Below are 19,653 nucleotides of genomic sequence, written 5' to 3'. Positions count from 1 at the left end.
TAATGGAGAATAATTACGGATAAAGCTAAAGTCGCATGATTCTGTATTATATGATTTCAGATAAAAGTATTGTGTTGTTGCATCAATGTAAATTTAACTGCAGTTTTTGTTTATTTGATTCGATCAATGTATTGAATTGATGCTGCTGTGATTAAGATAATAGTGATGGGTTGTCGGGTGATTAAAGTCTAACAAAAGATTCATATTTTTTTTATAATATCTCACCAAGTGTTTTACAGAAATTCAATGAAATAAATGCTAAGCTGTCGATTTCTATCTTTTTGTGACGTGAATGGATGCAAAAGTCAAGAAAACTGACATGTGTTGATAACTCAAAGGTGGTTATGAGAAATTGCGGTAGTTTTCTAAACACAATGGGTGTATAATAGTATTATACAATAGTTATATTACGTCTTGTTATAGTTTAATTTTGGATGCACTACCTATCAGCTCATAGACATTATTTTGTCATGTGACCATGACGTGATCAACGTGTTTATATCATGATTTACTTCGGCTTAACAGTCTGGAATGCGGTTCGATAAAATTGCTCCCCTTGTTTATTTCGCTATCCTCTATAACCCAGAGACGATCGTTCTGAGTGTGCCACCTACACATTCAAACGTGTACACAAGCACAGTATTCCCTATCTATGTAATGTGTTTTCATATTTATGTGATATAGAGCAAAAAAGGTAGCAGTTTGTTTGTGTCGTGTTGTTAAGCATTTCCAGGGGAGATAATGTTATTTTTCACGGTGTGTTTGATAGGTTTGTTACATTGTAACATTATATAATACTCACTCATAAAGTTAATTAAAATAGCCTCTCACACTCAATTAACTGAATTTCAATTATTCTATTTACCGTAGTGCTATTATATAAGACTTCGGAGGTTCATATCACTAATATTCAACGTTTTTATATCGATTTTTTTTACTATTGTTATTGAACGGTTCATAGTAAAAAATTAAAACAAATCCGATAAAACCGTTGAATGTAAATGACATGAACCTCAGAAGTCTTATATATTGTCCTTTAATACACCTTATCGCTAATCCCGGCTGACCCGGCCGCTTGAACTTTTGACGTCAACAACAATCACTTTTCCATTGTGGCGTCATATATTTTGTTTTATGACGTCAAAATTTTACGGGAACCTGTGGAATATCCAGTAATGGCGGACAAATAGCCATAAAGTGTATATAAGACCGGATGTTCATATCATTTACATTTAACAGTTTTTATCGAATTTTTGTTTACTTTCAATGTTGAACATTGGTAGTTAAAAAAAATCTCATAAAAAAATGGTTCAACATTGATAGTTAAACAAAATCCGATAAACATGTTGAATGTAAATGATATGAAACTCTAAAGCCTTCGTTATTGGACTATCGTTTATTAGTTCTTTATCCTAACTAAATGTTTTTTTTGTGGTGTCTATTACAAAAAAAGGGGGGGGGGGGTCTTTTAAAAACACCAAAATACCTTAACAATCCTACAATATCTGTTTACAGAATGAGAGAGATATTTCGTATTCTAAAACTAATTTTTCTCACATGTTTGTTAGATATGTTGAAAATACAGACAAGTTTAGTACGTATACCCATCCCCTCTTTTTCAATTCATCAGTTCAAGATACAGCTCTGTAGAATATGCAATAACCTAACATTGATAATTTAGCTAACAATTAATGCAGTACATTTTTCTAACAAATGAAGACCAATGAAACATTTGATATGATTTGAAAACATGGCCAATTAAGTAGGATCTTGTGGTTTCGTAGACAGAAATGATAGTTCAACATTTTCGATTTATATTCTAGTATATTTAATAACATGTTTATATTTTGTGACGCATCTGATGTATAAATCCAGTGCCAGATCCGGGAAAGAGCTCTTAGTTCCGATCCGTGTGTACGGGGAAAATGTAGATGCAACCCCCTCTTTAGCTGCCTGTTCGATTTTTTGTTTGCAGTGTCGAAAAAGGAGAAAGACAGCAGTTTTATCAAGAAGTTATGTGAAAGTTTTGCTATACATCTGACAGTCAGGAATTATTCTGAAGTACACATGTCGACCAGAGGCATGGAACTGAGAGAAGAGGGTACCAGATGCTTATCTGAGATTCCAATTTGAACTAAAGAAAGCAATATATAAAGATATGTTGGAGAAATAATCTATATGAATATAGTTATGCCACAAAAGGAACTTCTTTTATTTATATACAAAATTTGTCAAACGTATCCATAACAGAAGAGATGTGAATGCATCCTTCATAGCCTTGTAATACTGATGGTAATAATTTATATAATTTCTGAGATGATATAGCAGTGCCATTGTTTTCCCCTTTCTCCTTCTTCAAAGAACTTAATCATCTGAACTCTTTTTTTTTAAATTGGAGCCCTGTTCAAAAACAGTTAGAAGGGCATATGCTTAATTTTCGTTATTTTTTAGAATCATCATTTTTTTAAATGAAACAGGTTGTACATTCTACATAAAATATGCCAGTCAACCGTAAATGTTAACACCCCAAAAAGGTCTTTAGTATATTCATTTGTCAACTTACAGAATATGTCAAAAGTTTAAGCATCCCAACCATTACCATGTGACTTGAGTTTTTGATTTGTCAATATCAAGCAAACTCGATATTTTCCATAACATCATAATAGTTCCGTTTTATTATTAAAAAAACAAAGGACTAACTCTTGTACAAAACTGTAACAGATTATCAAAGACTGTCTAATAAGTACAATTTTAACCTAAGCCCCTGCTCTTTAAGCACCGTCTTAGCAACGGCTTGGTTGATTGTAAGTGTTTGGTGCAGAGACTGAAGACTTGAGACAATAGCATGGAGGTAAGTATGTATCAGAACAACGTTTTCAAGAATATAGTGCCCCCTCCCCATGTAAAATTCTGGATCCGCCACTGAATATTGGTTTAAACAGTGCGATGGAAGTCTTCAAATGTATATATAAAAAAATTAATGAAAGTCTTTGTGCTGGTTATTTATATACGGGAACGAAAAGTTAACATTCAAATTGCGAAAAAGAGTGAGCGGTAAGATTCATTAAAAAAAAATATCGTCTGATCCAAAATTCTTTCGAAAAAATATTGTTGTCAGGCAAAATTTAAAACCAAAAAGAACATTATGAATTCTGATCTTCTAAAACATTATAGTGTTAAGTTTTGAAAGAAAACAAATAGTTGATTGATGGAGGCGGACATTAAATGTTCGCGCTCAGACGAGAAAACCATACCCCTTTAAAATTAAATGATTAACTTACTTCCTTGTTGATGGATTGTTTACTGGCTTGCTTTGGTAGGTTATTGTTGAATGTTTCACACTCGAGTAATATATATACGCATGTGTAGTACATGAAATATGAAGACACCGGTGTACTACTATAGTACTTGACTTGTAATAGTGAGCATGTATGAGAAAAATAGAGTGAGCTACCGTATAAGGTAAAAATTAATGTAAGGAAATCCTTGAATCTGTTTCTGAGTTGTGAAGAACTAACAAAAGAACTAACAGTGGGACGGTTATTCAAGTAAAATACTATAATACAATCGAGTCTTTATGTGATAAACTATAATAAAATTGAGTCTAATGTAAAACTTTTAAATAAGTAAAGACTCTTAATGTCTTGCAAATTTTCGACTGAAGGTAAACTATTAAGAAAAGAAAAAGATATAAATAGTAAATTCAAATCATATGAATCGTATGAATAATATTGGCGAACAAAAAAAGTGTCACATTATGTCGTCTGACAATTGTAAGATGCAATAAGATAGACTAAAAATGTATCGAAAATATAGCACAAAAGAAATCATGCAATCCCAATTTAAGATGCAAACACATGAAAAGAAAAACAAAATCACACCATATCTCCACATGACACAAAACAAAAACCAACTGCAATCAACAAATAAGAAGCAAAGAGTCACAAAAAATTAAAACAAAATCCATTCGCGGGCAACTACCGACTTATTATACTGTATGATCGAACACAAACATAGCCAAAATATGACACTCAAGAAATAAGACCCAAACTAAATTACAAGTAATTGCAAGATCAATAAATGATGTATAAAAATAATTCCGAACAACAATTGGTTCACACAAACAAAAGGAATACAACGATATAAATCTATGCTACCCCAAAAACTCAACTTCACAATGGTCAACCAATCCGGGTTACTGTATAACTAAGGTGTAACAAAATGTGTAACAAAACTTTTAATATTACAGAAATTATGACTGTCGGTGTAATTGTAATTGTTTAAGAAAAAAACATGTCAAGCATGCAAATATCATTTAAAAAAAATAGTTTTAATCACTTAAAAGTCATGTGATGTTACATATATAGGACGGGTGTGTTCGATGCGTAAATTAATGAACAAAACCCCGTCATATAACATCCAACTTTGAAGTTGCGTCTTAATGTCAAATTTAGGTGTGCCACTTTGGGAATGGCCTTAAACGATTGACGATTGACAATTTATTTCTCAATTTTCGTAATTTTTCCCAGATTTTTTCTATGTCGAGCAAAAAAAAAAGTAGCAGTTTATAAGAAGACCCCCTAAATGACGTAACAGCTTGACTTATGGTCGTTTTAAAAACGATTGTTTGCATGTTGCATTGTGAACAATTGTACAATATGAAAATTAAACAACGTGAATGCAAATATTTTTAATGACTTTACGGAAAGTAACTTTTGTGACATCTTGAGAACTGTATACAAAGTTCATTACACTTTTCTACCTTCTAAACACAAGAGGTCGAGTTCTTTTGTTCTATTTAAACCTCATATCGGACTGTAAAATTGAATTTAGAATTAAATTATAAAGAATGACTGTAAAAGTTTTGCTGTCTTTTCGAGATAACATTAAAAAAATGGGGTGCGCACTTTAAAATGATGAAAGTCAGTAACTGATATGTATGGTATATCGCAAAGTAGTATTAAAAAGTAAAATCACAAAAATACTGAACTTAGAGGAAGATCAATTGGGAAAGTCGATAATCACATGGCAAAATCAAACAACAAAATTATGAGTAAGATCTAAAATCCTCTTAGTACAAATTAAAATCTAAATATCTAATAGGAGCAATTGACATTTTGTTCTATACTAAGTCTTATAAAATTCCAGTATATGGTACAAGTCAGAATTCCAATATCTACTATGTACAATATCATCCTACCAAGACAGAAGCATTTTTTCTCCTCATACAATTTAGGTCAGAATGAAATATAAATCATATTCAAAGATTCTAAGAGTAAATAAAAATGAAAATTTAATGTCATTAATTTGTATATTTTGACAAATTTGATTCGTTAACGTGGACTGAATCCTTATGGTAACAACAATGACTAATGATAAGAACACACTATATAACCCTTAAATAAGATAAGAAAACAACGTCAGTACCTAGGATATTAACCACAAGAGCATCGTGTATTTTTTTGTGAAAATGTCATGATATTTACCAACTAGGTCTCTTGTGTTTCTTCTGATAAAACTTTTGAGAAAAAGTACACAGACATCCTAAAATCCAAATCTGAACAAGTTATAGCTTTAGCTGAAACATTCGATAATAGCAATGTGACCGAATCTGGTTTGAGTCAGTCCACAGAACTTATTCAAAGGAATTCCATAAATGAACATTCCCATTTTCAGTTGTCAAATACTCTAGTTGACTCACAAACAAAACACATCAAATCCTCTGATGTAACAAATTAGTCCGTTTTAGTCAAAGACATACCTGTACAAAGTAATATTGTTAATCCAGCTCCTTCTCCTTCAAAAGAAAAGAAAATCATGAGCACTAACAACAATATAACTGGAAACAAAATACAAATATACAAGTGAATTTTCCAACTTCCATGTGTAATCCCACAACCGTTGAGAATTTTCATGGATTTGTTAAAAACAACAAGACAACCAGATTCTACGTAGGTGGTTTCGACAAACACAATTCATGTGAATAATCTGTGCGTGAATATCTCGCTACAAGCGGTGTTAATGTAACACATTTATGATATTTTGATTTTATAAAATCGACGAACAGCCTCTGCACAACTTGATATCGATGCTCAATATGAAACCTTAATACGGTATCCGTCTTTTTGGACTGAATGAATGGCTTCTATGGTCAGTTTTTCTATCTACAAAGACCGAATAACCATAAATGGCTTGAAACATAGCATGTTGGAACTGTCGTGGAATAATGTCCGCGGTACCATATATACTGGAATGTTTAAATGATAATAAGAATGACGTTATTTGTTAATCAGAACGCTGGCTAAGGAAAGCAAAATTCCACTTCCTTAATTCAATCGACAAACAATACTATTTAGCATTTGGAAAATGCGCCAAATAACACTGCCCAGAAAAATACAGTTAAGGCGCATGTGGAGGTGTTGCGATCTTGGTCTCTTTATTTCCGTATGTCACAGCATTAGTTATTTATAGCCATAGGATATGTTGTATCGAACTGAAACATTCCTATTTTACCTAGTATATTTGTTCTGTCTATATACTTGCCAGCAATTACACAACCTAACAAAGCATTCGTTAACCTACTTGAATACTTAATGGACACGTACAACTCGTATTCAAAGTACGGGACGGTGTATATTCTTAGCGATTTCAATTGCAAGATTGGTGGACCACGATATTCGTTTACCCAGGATCGTCGAAGTCAATTTTTTGAAAGTCTCCTTATTGAAAATAACAGTATATCATTACATGTTCAGGACTTTACCAAAGGTTCTGTATGTACATTTCAATCTTATGAAGATGGTCCAAAAACAGGGATATATCATATACCAGTAGTTACAAATAGCGGAAAATACACGAGATATTTACAATGTGCTTGTCCCCGACTGAAGCATATTTAACGTTTCTGATCACAAGCCTATCGCGAGTACTTTGCTCATTGAATAATGTCAGGCTGATAGTGACAACTTATACGAAAGTTTTATGTCTGACAAAGTCTCGTGAACCAAAGCGTTAGAAATGAATTCAGTTAATGGCTATTCATTTGCAGTCTCACAATTTTTCTGGTCTGTTCATATGCTGTAACTACTAGCGACCATCGAAGATATCGAGCTCTTCTATAAGACTATCAAGTTGCTGTTCAAATAGCTGCCAAGTAAACACTCCCACATAAGCAATTTGTGAAACATATAAACACGGCTGGTAATCTACACATGCAGAACATTTTGGTTCTGCAATGAAAACCGTGAGAGGATTTTCCGGTTGTGCTTGAGTGGAGTAATTGTCACCGCTTTTTTTTTCTTCAAATAAGCAATTCAAGGGGAGATAACTCTTTTCTGTAAAAAAAATATATATACTGGGCTGATAGGGAAAATTTTAACTTTTATTTGTAGCAAGAAACTAAATCGTTTACACGATTTATTTCTTTGTAATCTTCGTAAAACATATCATAAAACAATTTAATTCAAAATTCTATTTCATAATTTTTTTTTATGCACACAAATGTGTCTTTTTTCATGAACAATCTAACATTTAGGCAACTTTCAACTTCTCATAGTTTCGATATAAAGATATGATTCCACGTCCCCTCACGCATTCACGATGTCCTCAATCAGAAACGATCCCCTCACGCATGAAATAATGAATATTTGAGGTTTGCGATTAATTCTTTGCTGATTATAAACATATAAAACGGACAGAAATGAAATGGATAAAGCTTACAACTAACGTAAAATTAACATTGCCAACAGACTGAAACAATCTATCGACAACGATCAAAGATATATATGGTCGGTTTTAAAAATGTAGACTTAAACAGAAAACTTGTTGTCGCGAACTGAATTTAAATGGAATAACTCATACAAACGAAAGCTAGTGAAATATGCGAAGCATAGGCGGACCAGTTTGAATCCATCTTTCAGTTTGATAGCAAGTTAACAAATTAAACAATTTTTATTTATTTTAAATATGAAGTGAATAAAATACGACAAGCGCAAAGGGAAACAAAAACTCCAATCATTCCATTTGAGTTTGAAGAAATTTTCAACATTTGTAAAAATTTATGTAACAAATCTACAGGTTAAGACAACGTTTCATATGAGCATGTAAAATACGGTGGTAAAGCATTGCAAAAACACCTATGCAATCTATTCGACCTAATAATACAAACACGCTATACTCCTCTTAATTGGAAAACCAGTATAATTATACCGTTATTCAAAGGTGGAAATAAAAACAAGACTGATCCTAATTCGTACCGCGGTATATCATTAACAAGCTGTATCGCCAAGATATTCGAAAAAGTCTCTATTCTCGATTCGACTCCTTGCACATCAACCTCAGATGGTATATCAAAAGGAATTATCAAGTATTCACGCTTCATTAAACTTTCAGTGCTAAAAATGTTGGACAGAGATAAAAAGTGTAAGTGAAATATTGAAGTTTGAAGTGTTTTTGGTATATACAATATGTTAAAACATAGGACGGAGAAAATAGTAACATTTGAAACCAAAAACGAATTCATGAAATTATTACCACTTTAAGGTGAACAGTGACAAAAGTTTATTTCATAAAATGTCTCGCATGAAAACTTATAATTAACCAATCAAATTTTAATTCAAAAAGATTAATGTTTCAAATTTTAAGCGCCCAATCTTTTTTACTTGACTCCTGTTGACAATAATTTCTCCGTGAAATTTATATATTCAATAAAATTGAGAATGGAAATGGGGAATGTGTCAAAGAGACAACAACCCGCCCAAATAAAAAACAACAGCAGAGGGTCACCAACAGGTCTTCAATGTAGCGAGAAATTCCCGCACCCGGAGGCGTCCTTCAGCTGGCCCCTAAACAAATATATACTAGTCCAGTGATAATGAACGCCATACTAATTTCCAAATTGTACACAAGAAACTAAAATTAAAATAATACAAGACAAACAAAGGCCAGAGGCTCCTGACTTGGGACAGGCGCAAAAATGCGGCGGGGTTAAACATGTTTGTGAGATCTCAACCCTCCCCCTATACCTCTAACCAATGTAGTAAAGTAAACGCATAACAATACGCACATTAAAATTCAGTTCAAGAGAAATCCGAGTCTGATGTCAGAAGATGTAACCAAAGAAAATAAACAAAATGACAATAATACATAAATAACAACAGACTACTAGCAGTTAACTGACATGCCAGCTCCAGACTTCAACTAAACTGACTGAAAGATTATGATTTCATCATATGAACATCAGGCACAATCCTTCCCGTTAGGGGTTTAGTATCATACCATCATAACATATATGAGAAGAACATAACCCGTGTCATGCCAACAACTGTTTTTAGAATAAATGTGTTTAGTTCCGATGCAAAGACCTTATCAATGACTCAATATTAACGCCAAAATATGCAATCTTTAATGACTTGACAACAGTATCGTAATTATATCCCTTCTTAATAAGTCTATTCAAAGGTTTTGTAAGTTTCTGAGGTGAATACTGACACCTTTGTGCTTTATAAAGAATATTACCATAAAAAATTGGATGTGAAATACCTGAACGTATTAAAAGTCTGCATGTTGAGCTATATTTACGAATAATGTCTTTATACCGATGATAAAATTTAGTAAATGTTTTGACTAGTTTGTGATATCGAAAACCCTGGTGTAATAATTTTTCAGTAATACATAAATATCTCTCGTTAAAATCTAAAACATTGTTACATACACGAGCGAATCGTACAAGTTGAGATATATAAACACCGTAAGATGGTGACAAGGGAACGTCACCATCTAAAAACGGATAATTAACGATAGGAAATGAAAAATCATCCCTTTTATCATAAATTTTAGTATTCAGCTTTCCATTAGTGATATAGATATCAAGATCGAGAAAAGGGCAGTGCCTTGATTTTACAATTAACAACAATAGGAACTTCTCTGACGATTATTAGTTGGTATATTTTTGAAACTGTACAACAAATGGAATACAGTTTATTGTACATATCGTAAGGACATAATTGTCAGCTGATCAAATGATGTAAAACAAAAGTTTTTAACAAATGTTATTTTAAATTAAAATAATCAAAGAATTAAAAAAAATTACCAGATTTTATTTGTAAAGGTATTGAATTATTAACAGATTTACATTATTTTCCTTCTAAGCAAGCAACATCAATTAACATTTATATAATCCTTTTTAAAGTAATAATCTGAATCCAACTAGAATATCTAGTACATTTCAAAACCGTCCTGGTACAAATCTGGATTTCACAATGTCAACTAGTAGATATCAAAATTTCAATCTGTACTGTACTGTAATTAGGAGATCGAATTGTACTGAATTTCCAAAATGTATAAAAAATTATACCGAAGTCCATAAAAGCTGACAAATCAAACGTGTGAACCAACGGAAACACCGGAAAATAAACTGCCGCATTCCCAAATTGGCGCAGGCTTTTCCCGATGAAAATGGTGGGTTAAACGTGGTTTATAGCTAGTTTAATCTCCTATTTGTAAAACAGTCGTTTATGGTACCGTTATATTGACAAAATTTAGTGAGCAACCCATGCAACTAACTGGGGAACGTGACAATAATTGAAATCAAGCAACCAAAATTGTACAAATGTCTTCGTAGCAGACTTTATAAAATATAATGAGGGCTTAATAATTAGGCCATGACGATTCAAGTTAAGTTCAAAAACAATTAATTTCTACATGATCACTTCTACCGAAATTGAAATAGAAGTTTTCACTTTTGTATTATCTTTTTAGAGGTGTATGTATGATGTGACCAAACTTTATTATCTATCAAAATTGAAAGCTTAATCTACATTAAATCAACATTTGATCATAATTTAACCTTTAATATGGTCCTAATTGTTCTGTTCGTAGTATTTACTTGTTTTTAATCATTGTTTTGTTGTACTGATATACGTTCGCGCTGAAGTTATAAATATCAGAAGGTTTTAAATGCTGCAGTTTCGGTCAAAGATCTAAATTTTTATAATTTATAATATTTTTATGGAGATGGCTTACAAAGGCCTTACAGTTGCTCACTAAAACTCAATTTATTTGTAAAATACTGTTTTAACTTTACGAGCGTAAAATATAATTGCATATAATGTTGTCTTGATAGTTTCAGTCGTATAGATGAGGTTTGTTAATGAAACTATTCAAAGTTAATCAGAAACAGGTAATGGGTGTATTGTTCTCGTCCATTGCAGACACAGTTATCAGTCTATGGCATAGCTATCTATTGAGAAACCTGTTCCAACATTAAATCTCACACAGAATGTATCGCACGTTTTACGTAAAAACATTCCCTTTCCTAACAAATCTCACTGTGCTAACTTGCTGTTTCTCACATTTGATCCCTTTTTCAAATAATCAGACCAGCATTTAAAGGTCATAATGTATCTAATTTAAATCACGTGGTCAGGATTATTGACTTGGTTATATAGGGTAGCACTTATATGTATGATGAAACTGCATCAACCATGGTATATTTTAATAAGAAGACATAAATACAGAAAATAATAATACGGCCTTATAAAAAAAATATGAAAGAAGTAACATTTAAAATCTTGAAAGGAACTCATGTTTACATAAAAGGACCAACACATAATTTTGCAGCACGTTGGTTTCCATAATGACAGAATCTTACTTATAGTACAGTACATATACTTCTAAACAAAAACTGTCTTATAATTTTTCAGCAAATTGTCCAGATGACTATACTTACAACAGAAAAACCAATTTATGTGTAAAAATATCTGCAGATATCTTAAATTTGAATGCTGCTAAATTTAAATGTGAGTCTTTAGAAAATGGTGGACTAGTCACAATTCGGAATCAAAATCAACATGATTTCATCGTACAGGAGCTTACTAAAATGATCAGTAAGTATAAGATGTTTTTTTCATAGTTAGACAATATGAGTTGTACATGGTTGTTACATTCAAGAGTTATATATTGTGTACATTCGAGCTAGACAATATAAGTTATATATTGTATAAAATTGAGAATGGAAATAGGGAATGTGCCAAAGGCCACAAATGTGTCTTCAATGTAGCGAGAAACTACCGCACCCGGATCCGTCCTTCAGCTGGCCCCTAAACAAATATGTATACTAATTCAGTTATAACGAACGTCATACTAAACTCCAAAATTATACACAAGAAACTAAAATTAAAAATCATACAAGACTAACAGAAGTCAGAGGCTTCTGACTTGGCACAGGCGCAAAATTGCGGCGGGGTTAAACATGTTTTTTTTTTTAGATCTCAACCTTCCCACTGTACCTCTAGCCAATGTAGAAAAAACAAACGCACAACAATACGCACAGTAAAACTCAGTTTTAGAGAAGTCAGAATCCGATGTCAGAATATGAAATAAAAAAAAAACAAAAAAACAAAATGGCAATAAAATGACAATAAAACATAAATAACAACAGACTACTAACAGTTACTGACATGACAGCTCCAAACCTCAATTAAACTGATTGAAAGTTTCATCATATGAATATCAGGCACAATCCCTCCTGTTAGGGGTTTGGTATTCATGAAATATATGAGGAGAACATAACCCGTTTCATGACAACAACTGGTTTTAGAATAAATGTGTTTATTTCCGATGCAAAGACCCTATAAGTGAATCAATATTAAAGCCAAAATATGCAATCTTTAATGACCTGACAACAGTATCGTAACAATATCCTTTCTTAATTAGTCTGTTTAAAGGTTTTGTTACCTTTTGAGGTGAATACTGACATTTTTGTGTTTTGTTAAGAATATTACCATAAAAGATTGGATGTGAAATGCCTGAGCGTATAAGATGTCTGCAGGTTGAGTTATATTTACAAATTATTTCCTTATACCGATGATAAAATTAAGTAAAAGTTTTGACTAGTTCGTGATATCGAAAACCCTGGTGTAATAATTTTTCAGTAATACATAACTCTCTCTCGCTAAAATCTGACACGTTGTTACATACATGAGCGAATCGTACAGGTTGAGATATATAAACACCATAAGATGGTGAAAAGGGAACGTCACCATCTAAAAATGAATAATTAACGATAGGAAATGAAAAATCATTTCTTTTATCCAATTTTTTTTTATATATTAAGCTTCCCGTTATCAGATATCAAGATCAGGATCAAGAAAAGGGCAGTGGCCATTGTTAATATTAGCTTTATTTAAAGTACGTTCAACAGGATAAATTTCTTTAGTATACATACTTTATTCGTCATTATTGAGAGCCACTATATCATCCAAATATCTAAATGTATTGATAAATTTTTGTATCAAATGTTGTTTCGATGGGTCTTTGTTGATTTTAGTCATACATTGTAACTCATAACAATACAAAAAAGGTCCACAATAAGTGGTGCACAGTTAGTTCCCATTGGAATTTCAATAACTTGACGATATACGGTGTTAAATATAATGCTTATATAGCAAATTACACAATGATTTTAGCAATCATTATGTATTTCTAAAAAGTTAAAAAGGAAAACAAAAGTGTGTGTGCAACAGTATACGGAAGCCATTTATTGTTAGTGTGTTGTTTAATTCGTCATCACGACTTTGTAGTTTGTTGTACCGACTAAAGTTACTCATAATCAAGACTAAGTTACTCGTTAAAACAATTAAGCTAATCGTTTTAACGATCCACAATTGACCAATTGAGTACCCTAATCGTTCTGACGAATTACTTAGTCGTGATTAAGATCTAGCTTAGTCCTAATGACGAGTCATTACTGTTAATATGCAACGGAATTGCAATTGTCGGCTATTCTTTGTTCATTGTAGCTTATTTATTTTATTTTTTTGGGAAGGAGAGGGGGGGGGGGGGGGTAGGGGTCGATGGAATTGTGTCTTATTGACTATACCTTATTTGCCCTATCAATAATTTGACGAAATAAAAGGATTTTTTATTGTTATCAATTCAATAATATCCGATAATTTTTATATAATTTCTTTGGATCATGCAATATAATTTTTCTCAGAAGAATAAATGTATTGACATGATGATTAATTAGTACTTTACATCGCATGTTATTAGAACTGATTGATTATAAAATTAGTTCATTACAGACATGAAATGTTGAAAAAGCTTTTGTGAAATCAAAATTATAAGGTGAAATGTTAACCTGAATATTTGATTAACCTAAGATCATATGGTTCATTTTCTAAAGTTTTGGTGCAAAATATTGCATTCACTTAAATTTGGTGTTATACAGTGAACCTCAGAAAAAAGAATGTCACATATGAAACCTGAATATCTGGCGATAACTGTAGAACACTTTTTGACTTGTAATTTTGAAAAAAAAAATTAAAAATGCATGAAATTACGAAAAAAGAGGCTACATTTTGCCTGTTTGTCAGATCTGAGGTACTGGGAACCAGTTCTTTCTTATATGCTAGGTATGTTGGATTTTATTTCAGTACAAGACGTTATAAAGTATTGCTTTGGCATGCAATGATTGTCACTTTATTTGAACTTAAAACAAATGAGCTGTGCCTGCTTAAAAATGTGGAATTGAATATAGAAAGCAATGGAGCCATGAATTAGTAGTGTACTTCCTCAATATAACTAAAATAAAATAAAGTGTTTTCCTTTTTTCTTGGTTGCTGTGTCATTGATTGTTTTATTTTTTATATATTTTTAGCACTCAGACTGTCGTTAATTTTTATAAATAATAATTCCTAAAGACAAAAAACATTAAAAACATAAGCCTGATACAATGTGCCACCTGTTCCTGAACAAAGAAGTTAGTCCGGTAAGGGCAGATACTATATTTTGGCCTCAAAGTTCAGGTCCATCTGATGAAAGATTTTGGACACTTTTTAACCTCTTAAGTGTCTACTTCAGTCGATTAAAATAGTTATGGGAAAGATTGGAACTGAGTTTGTCATTAAAGGCGCTCTACGTCAAGCTTAAATATGAAAAATCTATCAAATATGTCACAATCTGTCACTTTTCATGTGTTGTTAATTTGTTAAACTACACGGGTTGCTTTTATACGAAAGGAAAGTATAAGACAGGATCAAATGAATCCGACTCGTTTGTCGACCAATACATATTTAAAAATTCAAGTTTATGGATAAAAGTCACAATTATATAACAGTAAAGACAAATGACAAAACTAGAACATGATATACCCTGATCTTCTGAGTTAATTCACAATATTTGACTGACAAACATGTGCACATCTATAATACGAAAATAAAATACAAATTTTATATATTTTCTAAATTGAATTCCAAAAAAAAAATGAAATGACAACACAATATGAAACTGCATCCACTCAATTAAAAACAATTACTTTTCTATATTCACAAAATGCGTTTATTCTAATAACTATTTGCCATATTAAGAGGTTAATTTGATAGTAAATGATGTTCTGTCTGAGAAAGGTAAATTCAATCAGACGAGTAATACGCCAAGTAGTTTCGAAAGTCATCATGTGTCCATCGAAAAATATAAAGAATAAAGAATTATTATTAGTAAGTATCATCTTATTCGAATAATTGTTTTTATTTCCCTCCATTCTGTTTTTTGCAGATCCCCCCGAACCATTTTATATTGACGGTACAGATGAAGCAGAAGAAGGTAAATTTATTGGAAAGGATGGAAAGGAAATAACGTATTTGGACTGGGATTCTATTTCTCAAATGGATATGCCGCATGAAGCACTAAATTTCTTATCCTTAAATCCAACTGAAGATTATAAATACGAGGATATAGAAGGTACCAGGGCCATACGTTATATTTGTGAGGTTGTTTCAAAATGATTTCTTACATTAATTATAAATTGTGCAATCATTCTGCAAGTTTTCTATATAACTGTCAATTTAAAAAAAAAGAATCATCATAAAACAGTGGAATATTCCACGAAAACAGAATTGTTTCTGAAAAAGTATTATGAGATGATATGTATTGTCTAGTATACAGAATAAAGAGCTACAGTGTGTTTTTCTTCCATTGTTAATCAATATTGACCAATTGGATTAACAGCCATTTTATATCTACAATATGTTTTGAGGGAAATCATGATGTAGATGAAAATATTTTGAATTGGAGATAAGACTAACATTTAAATTATTACCTCCATGGAACATTTTTAATGTTTATGGTATGAAATAAAACAGATATCAAACGTGATTCACTCTGTTTACCGTATATACTCCAAAAATCTGACAAAATAGGAGTCTTACATCAAAATTTAAATTGGTACCAAACTTTCCCAACTGACTACAATCAAGATCCTTTTAATATTACAGTAACATTATTTACTTATGTCATGCTTGTAGATAGACACCAAGAATATATTCTTTGACAACATATTTGATAAGTTAAAGGAGTTTTTTTTATGAAATCGTACCAATTTTCCAAACATTTCCAAATGTTTAAGGTAAATTTCATGAAATAAGTAATTGCTTAAAAGTATACAGGATTGCATTGATGTATAAACCATTATGACTAACTTATGTTCAGAACAACGTTCTTTTGGGGTTGACCAAGTCACAAATTATACATAATCTAAGTTATGCAAAATACGGGAATGTAATATGGTTGCCAATGAGACAACTATCAACCTGAGTCTAAATGGAGTGGACTGACTAGAGCAAATATAGGTCACAGTACAGACTTACAAAATAAATGAGCCAAAACCCATACCGTATAGGCAGCAATAAATATTCCTGACATGTTAATGCGAAACAATTCAAACAATAAAAACCAACGATTTGATTAATACCTCGTGTTTATTATAACTGTCATTGTAGGGGCGAAGCTGTCGTGAGGCGCATATTTTTTTCACAAATATTTTCTTTACAACAGAACCACTAGTTTATTACCAGCCATAAACAACATCGGTCAATAAGAACAGCCTCACCTGTTATTCATCGGTCAATAACAACAGCATCACCTGTTATTCATCGGTCAATAACAACAGCATCACCTGTTATTCATCGGTCAATAACAACAGCATCATCTGTTATTCATCGGTCAATAACAACAGCATCACCTGTTATTCATCGGTCAATAACAACAGCATGACCTGTTATTCATCGGTCAATAACAACATCATCACATGTTATTCATCGGCCAATACCGACATCATCACCTGTTTTTCATCGGTCAATAACAACAGCATCACCTGTTATTTATCGGTCAATAACAACAGCACCTGTTTTTCACCAGCCATTTACAACGGCCAACAATACACTATCCAACTACAACACAGTTTGCTCCTATAGTACATCCTCATAATGTTCGATAAATATTAAAGCAGGAAATTATCAGACAATGGCCATCACCATGCAAATGTTTTATACCAACAACAGGAAATTCGAATCTAATATTTATGAGACAATATCTGAAAAAGTCTAATATCCATGTCCCACCTTTCACCAGCAATTACTTTTTTATTCAGGCATCTTTTTGGAAAATTTTAAGTTTCAGTATTAACTCGAGTATATAATGCACTAACTGCAACCAATTAAACATTCTTTTTAATATTTCATCGAATGAAATATTATAATTTAAATGGTCAACCCCCAAAAAATCATGTTGTCCCCTGTTATTTTCTGAAAATTAAATCATTCAAAAAATATCTTAATTAAGTATTTTCACAAATCTGATAGATTATATAATATACCTCTCCATTACTGGTCTTATTTTGTGTTAACTAAAGCATGTAAGAAAATTTTGCATTTTTAAGGGTCTTTGGAATGTTGTCCCCAGGGGTACTTTTCCTCCTGTTATCGCTGGTTTTTTTTCCAACTGTGGACACGTTTGAAAGATCAAAAATGTATTTCTTGTAATGTAATGTGAAGAGCATCATTTCCTGAATGTATGAATCCATTTGTTTAGGTGAATAGCAGCCAGTTTAAAAAAACTGAACTCCCCAAAGATCAGAATTTGGAGAAAAATAATTTTGTTGTTCTCTCCTGTTACAGCCTTTTTGTGTACCTTCTGAGAATATTTCATTGTCAGCACTATAACAGTACATGTGTTTTGATAGAATCCTATCAAATTGATATGTATATGAAAGTAAACTTCTACACAATTCGAGTAAATGAACAAAAAGTGCTGCGTAATTCCTTTCTGTTACGTTCTGTCATGTTACTTGATAAAAAGTAACAGCATAACCATAATCAGTACATTTAACAGGAAGGATGTTCAAGACAATTTCACTGATGAATCAAAAAATTAATCTACTATATGCCAACCATTTCATTTAATATAAGGTATCACCACCATATCAAATAAATTTCAAAATAATATACAGTATATTGAATAAAAAAATAGCTTTATGCTTTTGATAACAGCAGAGAACATTGTGCAATTCTAGTATAGTAGATAGTAACAGAAAGGAATTTATTTTAGAATTTTTCATTACCTAGGCAGATTTGTCATCTTGCAAATACAGTTTCAAAGGATAAATGACATTGTTTGCTGTTATCTTCCAATTGTGACCAATCTAAAATGATGTATTTTTCTTACACTTTAAAATAAAGCTGAAAAATCCTTTCTGTTACCAACTCTGTCCTGTTACCGTTGTCCTGTTACTAAATATTCTTTCATTTTACCGACATATCTGACTATATTTAAGTATGTTTCTAAACCTTTTGAATGCAAATGCTAAAATCAATAATTGGCATTTGATAAACTATTGCAGGATATACTAGTAAACCACAAATAGTGTCTTAAACTTATTCCTTATTCCCATTAGAAACTTCTTTAAATGATTCACTTTGGTAACAGGAAAGAACTGGATTTTTTTGTACCATTTTTTTTTTTAAATTGCCATTGTTTCCTTATTAAACAATTGTTTGAATTACAGACAACAGTTCCTAGATCCCAAATGTGTGTTCTTCGATTTGTGCTATTAAAATACCGGGTCTAAAGATTTTTTTTTGTTTTTTCTTATTGCCAAAAATTAGACTTTTTCAGATATTGTCTCATTTACATAACATTAACACAATGTAACCGTAGACATATATATCATTGTTACATTCGTAAGTAAGCATGCAATTCCTTAGTCGACTCTAGGCCTGCATTTCGGCAATTTAGTGAATTAGCCTAAACTTCATTGTAACAATAACTTTTTTTATGACTGTTACATTGAATGTTACATTTCAATGTAACCATAGCAAGTACCAAAACAAAATTAGAAACTTAAATATTTTACAGACATCCTTCTTTACCATATAAAAATAGGAAGACTGTGGGATGATTGTTATCACAACAAATGCACGATGAGAGAACCCATATATCACATTGCCCAGATCGCATAGCATGCTAACAAAAATATTTAAAAAAAAACCCGAAGTAACAAAAATGTTAGTGTAAAAACATTTCAAACGAGATCACTTATAGTAAAAAGATTCAAATAAACACAATTTTATTATATACAGCAACAACTGAACAGCAACCCCCTACACACAGCAGTCAATATGGCGAGATGAAATAATTTTGTATAATATACATGTAGGCACCTTGGACAATACACCTTATCGCTAATACCGTCTGACCCGGCCACTTCAACTTTTAACGCATACAACAATCACTTTTCCATTGTGGCGTCAGCAATTTTGTTTTATGAGGTCAAAATTTTTCGAGAACCTGTGTGATATCCAGTAATGGTGGACAAAT

The 19,653-nt window shown here is 31.8% G+C and overlaps 1 long non-coding RNA gene across 1 annotated transcript in view; it reads left to right on the top strand.

Moving 5' to 3' along the window:
- The window catches only part of LOC143046787 (uncharacterized), a 28,651-nt gene extending 12,685 nt beyond the window's left edge, over positions 1–15,966 (top strand). Inside the window, exons 3-4 of the long non-coding RNA XR_012969277.1 lie at positions 11,703–11,885; positions 15,556–15,966. This is a non-coding gene — a long non-coding RNA (uncharacterized LOC143046787). The remainder of the gene's footprint in view (positions 1–11,702; positions 11,886–15,555) is intronic.
- The last annotated feature ends 3,687 nt before the right edge of the window (positions 15,967–19,653 follow it).

The sequence above is a fragment of the Mytilus galloprovincialis genome, chromosome 9 (assembly GCF_965363235.1).
Source record: "Mytilus galloprovincialis chromosome 9, xbMytGall1.hap1.1, whole genome shotgun sequence".
Classification (NCBI taxonomy): Eukaryota; Metazoa; Mollusca; class Bivalvia; order Mytilida; family Mytilidae; genus Mytilus; species Mytilus galloprovincialis.
This window is presented reverse-complemented; position numbering and strand designations above follow the sequence as displayed.